Here is a 12,618-nt window from a genome sequence, read left to right as displayed (position 1 = left end):
TTTACTTTTGAAGATTCCTTTGGTATTTTATGACTTGAACTCTAAATAAAGAATCTGGATTTATACTGAATAAAGTACTATTCTTGAACTGAAACATCCTTTTCTAAAAAAATTCAAAACCAAAACTAACTTGAAAAGAAAATGGAAAATGTGTCAGGCAGTTTTCTGGTCCAGTAAAAGACCCACCTATCTGCAGATGCAGAGCAGGAGGCGACAGAGCTCAGTGGAAATCACTGAAGCTTGCTAGGAAATACATGGTACAAGAAAAGGCCAACACAGGTTTATGCTTTTCCTTATCTTCATCTTGTACTCTGTTCTGTGAACCTCCAAGTGAACAAAGAGCCCTTTGTTTTGAAGAAACTATTCTGAGATGCATTAACAGAAGCAGATGAAATAGAATATATTTATTTTGTGATCTGGAGTGCAGAATAAAATCTGCCTTTAGCAAGTGCTTGTACTATTAAACTATGACAAATGAGGTTGTCAAAGGGTAAATACAGCTGAAACTTGGCTCACTGCTGTTGTGCCTGATAAGAGGTGTAAGTAAAACTGTAGAAAGTTTAAGAAAGGAATAGGAGACTACTTGCCCTATTATTTATGAAGTAAAAATAAGTAAAGTTCCAAACCAAATACTCATGCTGTGAGACTGTGATCTTTTCACAAAAGAGATCTGCTCTAATTATAGTTAAATTCTATCCATGGCCACAAGCCCAGTTTTAAAAAAACACTTTGCACCAGTTACCTTACAAGGGAGAGTAAATCAGTAGGTTCAAATTCCTTCAACCAGATGCAAAAAAGAATTTCATGGAGCCCTGTTCAACTTGGATGGAAGAAAATTCAACTGATCAAGACTCATTTTCAATGGGATCTGATCATCACATAAAAATAAACACTATGTGAGAAATACTTCTCTGAGATATTGCAGTTGCTGTAGACACATATAGAATATGAAGCAAAGAAATGTCTCTGCCCTGAGGATTTCTGCAGCTTTCCCTCTGTCCCTGAGGCTCATTTGACTGTCTAATGGCATCACACAAATATTCATGAGATACTTGCTCATCCTGCTTTGTAACAGTCTTAGTGGATAGTCAGACCTGGCATTTGAAGTCTCACCTGGCAGCAAATGGAAAAGGCTTGTATTTGTAGGTAGAGTGCAGATGAGCTGGAATTTTCAGGAAAAATAAAACAAATTGTGCACCCTCAGCCTCTGCTTTACTTTTAAGCCATAAACCCAGAAATATTTATTATGGATTTATTTATATATTACACTTTTCATGAAACCTTTCACATGCACCTTTCTGAACCAAAATATCTCTCTTATTAGAGATATTTGGCAGTGGGGAAATGCTTACTTGTGTCCAATCCCAAGGTACTCACATATTCATAGAATCATAGAATGGTAGGGGTTGGAAGGGACCTTTAGAGATCATCTAATCCAACTCCCCAGCAGAAGTAGGTCCACCTAGATCAGGTCACATAGGAACATGTCCAAAAGGGTCTTGAAGACCTGTAAGGAAGGAGATTCCACAACCCCTCTGGGCAGCCTGTGCCAGGGCTCTGTCACTCTCACGGTGAAATAGTTTTTTCTTATGTTTAAGTGGAACTGTTTGTGTTCCAGCTTCATCCCATTACCCCTTGTCCTGTTGCTAGCTACTATATCAAAAAGGGAGTCTCAACCTCCTGACACCCACCATTTAGATATTTATAAATGTTAATAAGATCACCCCTCAATCTCCTCTTCTCCAGACTAAACAGCCCCAGTTCCAGCAGCCTTTCCTCGTATGAAAGATGTCCCAGTCCCCTGATCATCTTGATGGCCCTGTGCTGGACTCTCTCCAGCACTTCCCTGTCCCTCTTGAGCTGAGGATCCCAGAACTGGACACAGGACTCCAGATGAGGCCTCACCAGGGCAGAGTAGAGGGGAAGAAGAATCTCCCTTGACCTGCTGGCCACATTCTTCTTGATGCATCCCAGGATGCCATTGGCCTTCTTGGACATGAGGGCACATTGCTGGCTCATGTTTAGTTTATTATCAATCAGGACTCCCAGGTCTCTGTCTGCAGAGCTGCTCCCCAGCAGGTCAATCCCCAGCCTGTATTGGTGTGTGGGGTTGTTCCTTCCCAGGTGCAGGACTCTGCACTTGTCCTTGTTGAACCTCTTGAGGTTCCTCTCTGCCCAACTCTCAAGCTGGTCGAGATCCTGCTGAATGGCAGCACAGCCTTCTGGGGAATCAGCCAGTCCTCCCAATTTGGTGTCATCAGCCAACTTGCTGAGGGTACACTCTGTCCACTCATCCAGGTTGTTGATGAAAACGTCGAACAAGACTGGCCCCAGAACCAGTCCCTGTGGAACTCCACTGGCCACAGGCCTCCAACTCGACTCTGTGCCATTGATCACCATCCTCTGGGCTCTGTCATTCAGCCAGCTCTCAATCCACCTCACTATCCACTCATCCAAGCCACACTGATTGAGCTTTCTGATGAGGATGTTATGGGAGACAGTGTCAAAAGCCTTGCTGAAGTCACGGTAGATAACATCCACTACTCTCCCCTCATCTAGCCAGCCGGTTAGGCACTCATAGAAGGCTATCAGGTTGGTCAAACAGAATTTCCCCTTGGTGAACCCATGTTGACTCCCACTGATAACCATCTTATCCTTCATATGTTCAGTTCCTGAGCGTCAACCTTGGCCATAAAGACTGAAGCAAAGAAGGCATTCACTACTTCGGCTTTCTCTGCATCCTCAGACACCAGGCCACCCTCAGTGTTTAGCAGCAGGCCCACATTACCCCTCACCATCCTTCTGCTGCTGATGTACTTGAAAAATGCCTCTTTGCTGTCCTTAACATCCCTGGCTAAATTTAATTCTAGAAGGGCTCTAGCCTTCCTAGTTGCATCCCTGCATGCCCTGGCAATGTTCCTATACTCTTCCCAAGAAGCCAGCCCCTGTTTCCACCTCTCATAGATGGTTGCTTTCTGCCTGAGTTGTCCCAGCAGATCCTTGTTCATCCATGGAGGCCTCCTACCTCCTTTTCCTCCTTTCTTGCGCATTGGGACACACTGATCCTGGGTTTGGAGGAAGTGGTGCTTGAAGATTGACCAGCTCTCATTGGCACTTCTGTCTTCTAGAATCATATCCCATGAGATCTGTCCAAGTAGATCTTTGAAGAGGCCAAAGTTGGCTTGCCTGAAATCCAGGGTCACGGTCCTGCTTTGTGGCCTGCCGCTTTCACACAGGATCTTGAGCTCTACCATCTCATGGTCACTGCAGCCGAGGTTGCCTCCAACCTTCACATCCCCAACCAGACCCTCTTTATTTGTCAGTACTAGGTCCAGCAGCACACCCCTCCTTGTTGGTTCCTCCATCATCTGCGATAGGAAGTTGTTGTCAACAATCTGTAGGAACCTCCTGGACTGCGTGTGCTTGGCTGTGTGGCTATCCCAGAAAATATCAGGGTGGTTGAAGTCCCCCTTGAGGACCAGGGACTGTGATTGTGAGGCAGCTCTCAGCTGTTCATAGAAGGCCTCATCCACATCCTCCTCCTGATCGGGTGGCCTGTAGCAAACTCCTACAGCAATATCACTTGCCTTGCCCTGCTCATTACTTTTTACCCGTAAGCACTCTACCCCCTCCTCATCCCCACCCAGGCACAGGTCGGTACACATTAATTGCTCCCTCACATAGAGAGCAACTCCACCTCCATGCCTTGTCAGTCTGTCTTTCCTGAACAATACGTAGCCCATATTCCTAAGTTTTATGGAAGTCCAATATCTGGATCTACTTGCTGGCTGACTTGGGTTATGTAATCCAAAACTCTCATTTTGAACAATTAAAACTTTTGCATAGCTACAATTTACAAGCACAACTCTTTCCTATGATTCAGTCTGTCCTATGTTGTTAGGGGTAGGTATTTTGCTTTCTGCTAAATCAGCAAGTACATTAACAGAATTAGGATCTCCTTATGCAAAGGTGTCAGAAACAAAGCAGTGAAGTTCATCTAGGCATCCCCATGCTTGTGTAATTGCCCAAAACCACCCATGTGGCACAACTCTGTAAAGGAGACAACATGGTCTTGTTACAGCAATGTGGACGAAAATAGGATTTGACCAGGCACCATATTGTTAAACAAGGGTAAAATAAAAGCCGGTGAAAGCAAATCAGTCTAAGAGAAAACAAAAATAATGGAGTAAATGAAACTGCTAGGATCATTTCAAATGCAACTTGCCTATTGACAGAAATGCTCTCCAGTGCTGACTAAAAACTCAAAGTTAATAATCCTTTTAGTAGTAGAAGAAATGGAGGGGATTTTTCTTGCCATTCTGTTACATTTTCAATTCATGTGATACAACATTAAGTCTGATATATTTGAGATGTATTATGAGAAAATATAGAGTTTACACAAATTCTTTAATTGATTCAGTCTAAACCTTGTTCTGCCTGAAGTTTTATTATAATTTCTCTTTCCTGAGAGAAGGATGGAGACACTTTTTTTGTTCTAATCTTTCTTCTAGAAGATAATGAAAAAGGTGGTTGGTTCTTGAGAAAACTTCTGGTTTATATTCTAGTGGGCAGCATGTCTTCTCAAGAAGCTTATTGCTAATCTCTGTTTTCTCCTCTTTTTACATGTATGAAGAAATCTTTTCATTGAATTATTTATCTGAAAACAAGCAAATGATCTGGGAGTCCCAGCCTCTAATACTCCTAGGTTTTCATATCTGTGCAGAATCAAAACCACTTGGAAATATTTTTTATTGAAGTATTCATCTTGGTTTCTAAAAATCAGCCATAGTGGGCACAGAAGGTGAAATTTAAAATGCTGCAGCCCCTTCCTCTCTCAGGAGTCATTAAACTATTTTTCTTCAGCTACCTAGTGAAGAAAGGCTGGGCTGACATTCAAACTCAGATGTCTCCTGCGTAGATGGCTTCACTCCCAGAAGAGCTGATGGAGAGGAAAACTCACTCGTAGGATGAGCTTCCTCTCACCATGAGGTATAGAGTCCCAAAAAGGCACTCAAATGTATACATCTACAGGTATGTGACAAGAATCTCACAAAGAAGAGCCATATGCTGGGCTAGTACTCATGGAGATATCTGAACTGAATACCACTTTGGAAAATTCCCTCAGTAACTTGAAATATTGAATCTTGTTATTTTTTTTAAGGGATTGTATTCACTCACATCTGACTTTCCATTCAAAATGCACATTAGTAATTCTACTGACCACAAGGAGAAAGATGAAGCCAATATTGGGGACAGGTAAGATCAGGTTAATAGCAGATCATTTTAATTACTCTTCTCTAAGAGAGTTTAATTGTTAAAAAGGTACTTTTAAGTTCTTTCCCTGACGGACATCCATGCAATGGGTTTGATGTGTTCCAATGCTTTCTTGCCAAGGTCTAGAGAAACATTTAGGACTCCGTGACACTTTGCAAATGAAAATAATTAACTCTGCATATTACAGTAAATTGAAAATGTAGCAAATACCACTCAGGGTGGAGAAATGATTCACTCAAGCCTTGAGATCATGGATGTATGGGCAGGAAATAACAAAATGAGATTCATCTTGGAAAAGAAAAGAAAAGTATAACATCTGGGCTAAAGGAAATCATCAGAGCCACAGATTTTAGTGGGAGGAAGGAATCTTGCTAATGAAATGCTCAGAGATATAGGAACACTTTCCGTGGGAAAGGGAAGTAGCTCCTTCCCTTTCCAATCTCTGACAAAATATCTGTAATATGCAATTAAAAATATAAAAAGAAAAATTATGTGGATAAACTTAAGAGTCCAGGATGACCACAGAGTTTCTACTGTTTACATAGATATTAAATTGCAATCAAAGTTCTTCCCATAGGAAATTCTTAAAAGTAATTTTTTGAGAAAGAAGGGCAATCTACTGCAAGAGAGATTTTCTGTGACCTGCACAGCTCTGAAAGCTATTGAGCTGAAACATTTCATTTGGGCAACTGAAATGTGGTTTTCCATTTGTATGAAGGTTAATGCACCTGTGTGTGAAATGGTGGGTGGTGTGCCCTCTCTGCCTTTTCCCTGCAACCACCTCTCCCCAGGGCATGGCATTGCAAGAATTTGCAGTATAACTCCAATTTGAGAGTATGCAGAGCTTGCAGAGCCATAGCTACCCATCATGGCACATGGCAAAGATAGACTCCTTGTTCTCCAAAGGGAGCAGTTTCAGAACTTCCTGTCACTCCTGTACTTCTTCTGCCCTTTGTTCCTCAGCTTATTTTCCTGTGCTTTTCTAGCAATGGATATGCTGTCTGTGACCCAGTGACCCAGCCTGTGTTTGGGGCAGTGTCCATTACAGTACATTTTAGGGGGCAGAGCTTTCTCCTTGGCAGGAGTAGGGTTGGTTCTTTTGCCTGTTCAGGGATTAACCTTCTTAAGCAGGCTGGAAATGCTACAGGTGGGACCCCATTCAGTGGTGAGAGGGACCTTGTAAGGCATTTAATGCATAAGATACTGTGCAGGGTAAAACCACATCTTCTGAACAAATGAATGGAGGACAGGTTGTTGCAGCAGTTGGTGATAGCTGGGACTTTTCTTGCCCTTGAGTATTTGAGTCATGTGACCAATGCAGTGAAAAATTATAGTCTGATGTAGACATGAGTATTGTGTTCAGAGTATCCTCCATATGTTAATTATTAATAATACAGTTATGAGAAAAGTTCCTGTTCCAGCTCTCTATTAAATAGGATTTAAAGAGCCATCTGGTGTTCTGTTTAATTCTTATTAATTTTTTTTTCAAACTCAATTTGTGTGCCTTACTGTTAATTAAATTAAAGCTCATGAAAGAGAAAGGTGCTCTGGCTTTGTAATGGCTATAAACTGAGCTGCTGAGAAAATAGAGGTGGGCACTCAATATTTGCAATTAAAAGAATATAGCAACCATAATTCTGACTTTGGATGAATATCACCTCATACAGAGAAGGAATAGTTTTAGACCTAAAGGTAAATATCAACATAGAAATCTCCTACCAATATTAAAAGATTTCAAGAAAGGAGCATAGCTGTACAGACAAAAATAAAAATGGAAAATATGAAAGGAACAACCCCATGCACCAGTACAGGCTGCGGGTCGAACTGCTGAAGAGCAGCTCTGCAGAGAGACATCTTGATAAATATGAGCCAGCAATGTGCCCTCTTGGCCAAGAAGGCCAATGGCATCCTGGGATACATCAAGAAGAGTGTGGCCAGCAGGTCAAGGGAGGTTGTTCTCCTTCTCTACTCTGCCCTGGTGAAGCCTCATCTGGAGTCCTGTGTCCAGTTCTGGGCTCCTCAGCTCAAGAGGGACAGGGAAGTGCTGGAGAGAGACCAGCGCAGGGCCACAAGATGATCAGGGGACTGGGACATCTTTCATACAAGGAAAAGCTGCAGGAACTGGGGCTGTTCAGAGAATACTGAGGGGAGATCTTATTAATATTTACAAATACCTCAATGGTGGGTGTCAGGAGGCTGGGGCATCACGTTTTCTATAGTAGCTAGCAACAGGATAGGTGTTAATGGGATGAAGCTGGAACACAAAAAGTTCCACTTAAACATAAGAAAAAACTATTTCACTGTGAGAGTGACAGAGCCCTGGCACAGGCTGCCCAGGGAGAGTGTGGAGTCTCCTTCCTTACAGGTCTTCAAGACCCTTCTGGACATGTTCCTATGCGACCTGATCTAGGTGGACCTCTAGGTTGACTTGCTTCTGCGTGGGGGTTGGACTAGATGATCTCTAAAGGTCCCTTCCAACCCCTACCATTCTATGATTCTATGAAGGGCTCTGTAAAGCTGGTGTACAACATTAAAATGGTTTTACTGTGATACATAAAAAACTGCATTTTTGCACTGTTAGCTCTCCAAGGGAAGAGTCCAAGACAGAGTTGTTGCAGCCTCTGTACCTATGCCTCTCACAAGTAAAAGTTATACTTTGGCTTAATTAGAAATGAGTTCACACATAGGGAAAACCTGTGCTACCCTTATATTTCCAGAAGCAGACTGAAAATAAAATTCTTCAATTTTTTGAAGAAGAGAAAAAACCATAATTCTGGAATTTTTGGCCAAGAACATGAAGTAAACTCTCACTTAGAGATTGTGAGCCTGCATGAAGAACAGCTGAGAGTAACTGGTTCAAGAAGCTCAACATCGGTTTTATTTTCTTTCCTTGGGTGCAGAACTCTAGTTTAGCAACTCAAGCCACCAGAAACACCCAACCCAAATAATTCCTGTTTCAACTTAATGCCACTTTTAATTTTGCCATTTCCGTGAGTTCCTCTGGGACTTTGCCATGTTTACAGAGTTCCCACAGTGCAATAGTTCTCCAGCCTTCTCCTACAATACCCAAAGAAACCACCTGAACAGCCGTGCAACAGCATCAGCAGGGTGCTCTGCTGCTCTTCCTGCACCCAGCCTTTCTCTTCCCTTTGTCTGAGGCCCTGCACAGCTGAAGAAGAAAGAAATCTCATCTAGACTGGAGTATGCAAGTGCAAAGCATAGCTAAATAGTATTAGGAAAAACAATAGTAAATTTGCAACATTCCAATAATATGGGCTAAAAGTCCATTTCTTGGAAAGAATTCAGGACTCAGAAAATGCTGAAATGTTTGCAAATTGTTTTCCTCTTGACAAACTGTTCACACTGTAACAATTTTTGAGGAACCATGAATCTTTAAGATAGTTAATTTGAAGAGAGAAATAACTCCGGATAACTTGAATAGAGGACATTTGAGTGCAATTTTCCAAGAATCCTGGCAGGCAGAGTGTTTCAGTTCTTTCAGGAAGGACAGGACATTAGAGTAATACAATGTTTTAAAAGATCACTTTTTAAATTATTGTAATTTTAGCTTTATCCTTGTTGAGAAATATGTACAGAGGTTCTTAATTCTTCAATGATGTTTTGTGTAAAGTTCTTTAATTATATCAGAACCTTAAACTTGCTTTCTTGCCAGCATCTCACATGTACTGGTAGCATGCTTTGCAGAAAAAAAGAATAAAAAAAAAATAGGACAGAAAAGTCTGGAACTTTTGATGCTTTCTTGAATGACTGTTCAAGATTCATGTTAAATTTTCTAAATTGGAAAAAAAAAAGATAATGAACAATAAAGATGTATCCTTTTGGTTGAATAGAGAACTACTCTTTTGGAGTAGCAAAGAGACAGGTTAACAGAGAGCTCTAAAGGGAAGCACAAAGAAAAAAACAATTGCTGAATTCAAGATCAGGAGGACACTGTTGGAATAAAAATTAAGACTTAAAATTTAAACTGTATATGAAGCATCAGTTTCATCCCTAAAATTTTCAGATGGGCACATGAGAAAATAAAAGACAAAATATGTCAGAGTCCATTTATATTCATAAAATTCAATGTAATGGCTTTCAGTTTCAAAACTGTGCTGTCTCTGCCTCTTCCTGGCCTCTGTGGTCTTTGAGGGTCAGGACAACACCATAGGGGTTGTGAGCTGTGCAGGGGGTGGGAGAAGATAGTCTTAGACACTGTGGCTGTAGTAACTACACGGTATGAGGATGACGAAGTAACGGAGAAATGTAAAAGAACATTGAAGAATGTAAAAGAACATTGAAGATTGTAAAAGCTCGTGGAAAGGACTGATGAGACTCTACAGAAGCAATTGGTCTCCTATCTGAGGATGGGAGCCCTTGACATCTTTCCCAGACTCTGGAAATAAAAGTGTGGTAAAATGCAAACTGCATCAGCAGTTGTAAAAATAAAATTAAGGATACTAAACAATATTTTTCAGTATAAATTTTCAATATACATTGTTGCCTGAAAATTTCCATCAAAGCCTACTATAGGCACTTAGAGTATTAATACAGAAATGTGAATTAAGAAGCTAATGGTAGAAATTGTTTGGTTTTTATTTTTTACATCAAATATTTCTTAGAATTCTGAAATTCTTAAAATTTCAGATGCGAATGCAAATACTGAGTCTGGATACTAACTTAACAAAAACCCACCCATAACAACTAACACCTCTTTTATTTTCTCTGACCACTCTGAGGTCTCTAAAGTTGTCTTGTCTAAGATTCTTCTTGCTGTTCACAGGAAAGAACAAATATAAAATACTTCAGGAGTTCTGTTCTCATTTAAGTAAGAATGTTTTCATTTTTCTGGCTCATCTAGAGTTTTCTGAGCTGGAGGATGCAAAACAACAATCTGAATGTTGATGCTAATGATAGAGGCAGGGAGCAGAGGTGACAGGCACGGGTGTTGTCCATTCATTAGCCCTACCTTTCCGACTAAACTTTCAGGATAAAACAAAAAAATGGCAAACATAGCTATTTCCATGTTGTTCGAGACTCAGAGTGCAGTTAAAACACTGGAAAGGTCTCCACATCCCCAAGACTGTTTCTGGGTGTGTTACAGCCACCCACCTCTCAGCACTCAGGCTTGGCCTGGGCAGGTAGCACTGTCAGACTAAGTGATGGGCCTTGAGGGTTTGGGCACTGTGGATGCCCACTTGGTGCTTTTCACACTTGGAGGGCCACACGTGATCTTGCTCATGCCTATGATTCATTGCATTAGCACTAAAAAAGTGACTTGAAATTTACAGAACCTGTCCAAGAATTGATTTATTAAATATATGTAATAATTCATCCTCCATCTCCCCTCTCTCTGTTATAGGATTTTTCTTAAAATGAATTTCAAAACACAGGGGCTGTATACACAAGCCTAAATATCTCTCAACTGGATAAAAAACTTGTACATGAAATGTACTGCCTCTTAAGAAACTCATTACTGTGTTACCATAACACAATCTCTTTGCTCAGCAAGTGTGATAAATATCGGTCTATTATCATAAGTCACTGTCAATAACCAAAACCATTTATCTGACTCCCACAAACAGAACTACACTTTCAAGTTAGTAGCTAAATGCTCATCTTACACATAGACATATACGGCCTGCTGAAAAGAATATTTTGAAAGTGCTAACCTGAGTCAACATGAGGTTGATGAATGTTCATGTTTAATGTTCTGTAATTAACAGTTATTATCAGTGAGCAACAAGTTGCTGTGATCCAGAAAGGATGCTCAGCTTTCTCAGGTGTAGGAAGATATTTATACACAGAAAGATCAACTGTATATGACCTACCAGAGATGTTTTAGGTCAATGTTCATGCATTATGAAAAAGTGCACACATATACAACATAAGAAATGGAGGAAATGTCTCTCTGAAACTAATTCAACTGGGATGAAAGGGCTCAAAGCACCACAATAGATAACAACAGTTTAGCTCCTGTTAATGAATCTAAAGGACAACACAAACATTTATAAGAATAAATAAAATAATGTAAAAGACAATACATTAAGAAAAACTTGAGATTCTGACCAACTTCATGATAATTCTCAGACCACTGGGCCTCAGGTCACTGGGAATTATTCTTTCATGAGGTGCTATGACTGTCTTTCAGGTGAATTCATGTTCTTAAAGGAAACCATAGTAAGTCTGGTCTCTTGTTACCAAAGTAACAGCTTCAATAACTAAGCTTGACACAGCTTGTTGCAAGCCATCTAAGAGTGAACTGAGATGTTGTGCTCAGTTTTGGTGATGCAGAGGCACAACATCTTAGGAGGAAATATTTGGCTCCGTACCACGTGCTCTTGCATGAAAGCAATTCATTTCACAGAAGAGTTTTAAGATTCTCTTTAATTAATGGCTTTCATAACAGGAAAAGACCTTCTCTAGCCAGTACAGCAGCACAGTCAAGAGGCAGACTGAAGCAGGTGGTGGGTTTGGGAGGGAAAAGAGAGAGCAGATGTTAGCTTGAAAATTTGGAACGCTTTTTAAGTCCCATAGCAGGAGCCCAGTTTCCATCAATGCATATTGTAGGAGCAATTAATTGGGACCACCCAGGCCTAGGATTTGCCAGAATCAAATTTTCCATTCACACAACATACTTCCATAAAATGGAATATTTGGTTAAAATTATTCTAAAAGTCATTCAGTCTTCATGTTTTTCCTTAAAATATACATCTTCCTTCTATTTTGTAGATTTAGGAATATCTGAATTCTTAGAATATGGATCTGGAGATTTAGGAGAGTAGAAGCTGGGAATGTATCACTTTTAATCAATATTTATCTACTGTCACATACTTTCAAAAAGTCAAAATTTCAAGTTAATCAGAAATTAATTTTTGAGGTTTTGATCTAATTCTGAACTAAAATTATACCTTAAAATTAAATATAAATCCCACTTTCTGTGGAAATGTTACCTTTTACATTAAAGTAAAAGGTCTAGACTATGACAATATTACTTAATTTTGTAAATGTTCTTTCTGTAGCATTACAGAAAAGAACATTTTTGAGGGCTGCAAAGTGACTTTGGAGACTAACATGTCTGGGATGTGGATGCAATCAGGGAGCATTTGAGAGCAGACAGGTGAGATGGTAGACTTGATCTATTGACTTCAAACAGGCTGCTGACCCCAGCTATTTCCTCAGTTGAAGCAGAAAATCTAGTTTGAAGGAAAGACAGATGGTTTGGGAATGGAGAGGATCTGGATTAAATTCTCTGTTTCTGTAATCTGTGGCCAACGATGCCACAGCATCTGCTAGGTTCATTCCTTACCTTCGTGTAAACCAGTGAAGGAAGGAAGGCTCATA

General features: G+C 40.4%; 1 protein-coding gene across 1 annotated transcript in view; it reads right to left on the bottom strand.

The window, feature by feature from the left end:
* TRPC7 (transient receptor potential cation channel subfamily C member 7) overlaps positions 1-12,618 on the bottom strand; it is a 75,174-nt gene that overhangs the window by 39,266 nt on the left and 23,290 nt on the right. The gene's annotated exons all lie outside the window — the stretch shown is intronic.

This window comes from Colius striatus, chromosome 9 (assembly GCF_028858725.1).
Source record: "Colius striatus isolate bColStr4 chromosome 9, bColStr4.1.hap1, whole genome shotgun sequence".
In the NCBI taxonomy this organism is placed as follows: Eukaryota; Metazoa; Chordata; class Aves; order Coliiformes; family Coliidae; genus Colius; species Colius striatus.
Note: the sequence above shows the minus strand (reverse complement) of the source record. Positions and strands in the feature narration are given on the sequence as shown.